Genomic DNA, 3,054 nt, shown 5'->3' with positions numbered 1-3,054 from the left:
AATCACTTGCTTTTGTCAATGCCGGAAATGTACTCCCAATCACGGTAAAATATTTCGTTCTCAGCCAAAAAATAAAAGGAGGTTACCTTATGACACAGATGGTTATAGAGCAAACATGATGGTCATCTTTGTTCGCCTGGTTAATGGTTTCCTACGCAATCATTCCTTGTCCTTTTATACACCTAACTCCCACCTTTTGTTATTTTCATGTTAGTTTTTATGTATTTTCCTCATAAACCTCCATTAGGTCAGGAAATTTTTCTTTAACTCTCAAGTTAAATTTTCATTAAAAAACAAAAATAAAAACAAAAACAAAAACAAAAAACAAAAAACAGCCAGGATAATAAAGAAAGAGAAAACAAAGAAAAGGAGCTTTTACATCTAAATAGGTTGTAAATGCCTCTCCTGCCCATCTCACTATAACCTCTGCAGCAGGTGAGTCAGTGGAATGAAAATGTTATTTTCTTTGATATTTATCAACTCTGCTCAAAACGTTTTTAAAAGATGCTGCTCAGCCTCGCTGTCTTGTACTATATGAAACTGTGCAAAGCTGGAGTCACAATGGAGGCCGAATTAGGAGAGCGAGCCCCCAGCATCAACTTCCTGAACAACGTACAACTGGTCCAATCATTTATGTGCCTAAGGCACTTGCCACATTCTGCCTTAAATTATAGTTATGGTTATTCATTTTTTTCCAGGCCATTTGATAAATTCCCAGAGGTCAGGGATTTTGCCTAGGACATAATAAATGGCAATATTTGAACATTAAATGGAATATTTTACCCATTTTTACATGCTCCCAATAGCTATTTGCGTGCCCCAGAAGGAATTCAATAAACAAACTGAGGGCTATACATGCACCTACTCTGAAACTGGGAATTATTACAAAAGTAAGCTCTTCTTAGGTTTTTCTTAGTAACAAGTAGAGTGAATTGAATTGGAACCTGAATTGGAGTAAAATGCTCAGGTGTGAATACATATCTCTGCTTTGCATGTTTGTTGTTTTAAAAATACAGCTACAGCCTGTCTTTCTTTACTTAATAGCTAGCTCATTTGGCATTGATTTGTAAATACTTAAAATGTTAACACATATCACCTTTTTAGCATATCAGACCTAGGGATACCAAAATTTTATGTTATCTCTTAAATCTGTCTTCTCAAATTTAATACTATTACCCACTGAACTGAGAAAATGCTCTCACAGTGCTAATGTCTACTTTCTCTCCTCTTCTGTTTTTGCCTCTGGTATTCATTCGCACATAATAGTAGTTGTCATTTATTCACACCCTAGTACATGCTGGGTTCTTTACCCACTTCTATTTAATTTTTCATAACCTCCCATATTAAAGATTATAATCCCCATTTTCAGATGATAATTAACTTATATAATCTTCATAACCTTGCAAGGTATGTTAGTCTGGGTTCTCCATAGAAATGGAACCAGCATTCAGCCACCTATCCATCCATCCATTTATCCAACCATTGGTATATAGAGAGAGACACTTATTTCAAGGAATTGACTCACAGATTATGGAAGCTGGCAAATCCAAAATATGCAAGATGGGCAGACAGGCTGGAAACTCTGGGAAGAGTTGCAGTTCAAGTGCAAAGAATTCCTTTTTACTCACAGTTAGTCAGACTTTTTATATTAGGGCCTTCAACTGACTGGATGAGGCTCACCTACATTATGGAGGGCAATCTGCTTCACTCAAAGTCTACTGATTTAAATGTTAATTTCACCTTTAAAAAATACCTTCACAGTAACATCCAAAATATATTTGACCAAATATCTTGAGTACTATGGCTGGCCAAATTGACTTATAAAATTAACCATCAGCAAGGTAAATATGAGTCCATGTTACAGATGAACACAGTAAGATTCAGAGATATTAAGTAATTTGCACAATATCAAAGTTTGTTTTGGAGCATCTGGACTTTATAAAAGGGGTTTTCCAAAGCCCATGTGTCTTTTACTATATATACTGCCTTTCAAATTAACAGTTTTTTTATTGAGAAGAAATAAGTTCCTCCAGGTCCAAATTCATGTTAAAAGAATCATTTAGTGACTATAGTTGTATATTTTAGAGGTCTAATTTATCCACTAATAAATATTTTCCAAGGATGATGATCTAATCTAATGAAGTAGGTGTCTGTTATAAAGCTAAGAAATTCTGTCCTTCACAACTACTGAAAAATTTTCCATGCTTTCCATTCCTAGTGCCAACACTTGAATTTAGGACCCTTCTACTTCTGATCTAGAGTATATACTACACATTTCATGTCTCTAGTCTTTATATTCATAAATTCTGCATTTAATCATACCGTCACCAGCCCCTCTCCACTCAACTTTAGTATTTCTAAAATTTTTAGGTTAAACAATAAAAAATAATTTGCAGATGAGCTTCAACTACACTGCTAGCCGTCGTTTTGCCCTTCACTATGAACAATATACTCAGATTAAACTTGTCCCCAATAGGGTTCATAAGCTCACATATTATTTGATTTTTCTGCCACTTATGCTTTTTTATGCACCTTTCTCGCCGGGTCAACTCATTTTCTGACTGTAACTCTTATTCTTCCAGACTTCTCAAAGTTTTTTCTTCACCCCCGCCAGCAGCAACGCCCCTTCTCTAAATTGCTTAAGAGTGTAGTTACGGTTTGTAGTTTTAGGTAATAGGCAATCTCTATTTATACACTCTCCTTATCGGTTCAGAGAGGGCTGGAATCAATTCCAGAAATGAGATCCCAAACCCAAATATCTGTTTCCTATTATCAGAGGATGTCCTGTATCCTGCACAGAGGCACTGCCAAAGTAGGTGCTCAGTAAATGTTTAACATGTTAATTTATAAATGAACCATATTAGAAAACTTCAGTTTGTTGGATAAGGGCAAACTTGCCTCTCAGCGAGGGAAACTCCTGGCTCTCTTCCACCTTCCTCCCTCTCACCGGTCCAGGGTCACCGCCCACTCTGCAAGCGGACTCTAGAAAGGGCAGGCAGTGCGCATGCCCTGTATCCGCAGCCGCCTCGGGCGCACCGCCCGCTTGGCCCCGCC

This window comes from Pteropus alecto, unplaced genomic scaffold, assembly GCF_000325575.1.
Source record: "Pteropus alecto unplaced genomic scaffold, ASM32557v1 scaffold45, whole genome shotgun sequence".
Classification (NCBI taxonomy): Eukaryota; Metazoa; Chordata; class Mammalia; order Chiroptera; family Pteropodidae; genus Pteropus; species Pteropus alecto.
This window is presented reverse-complemented; position numbering follows the sequence as displayed.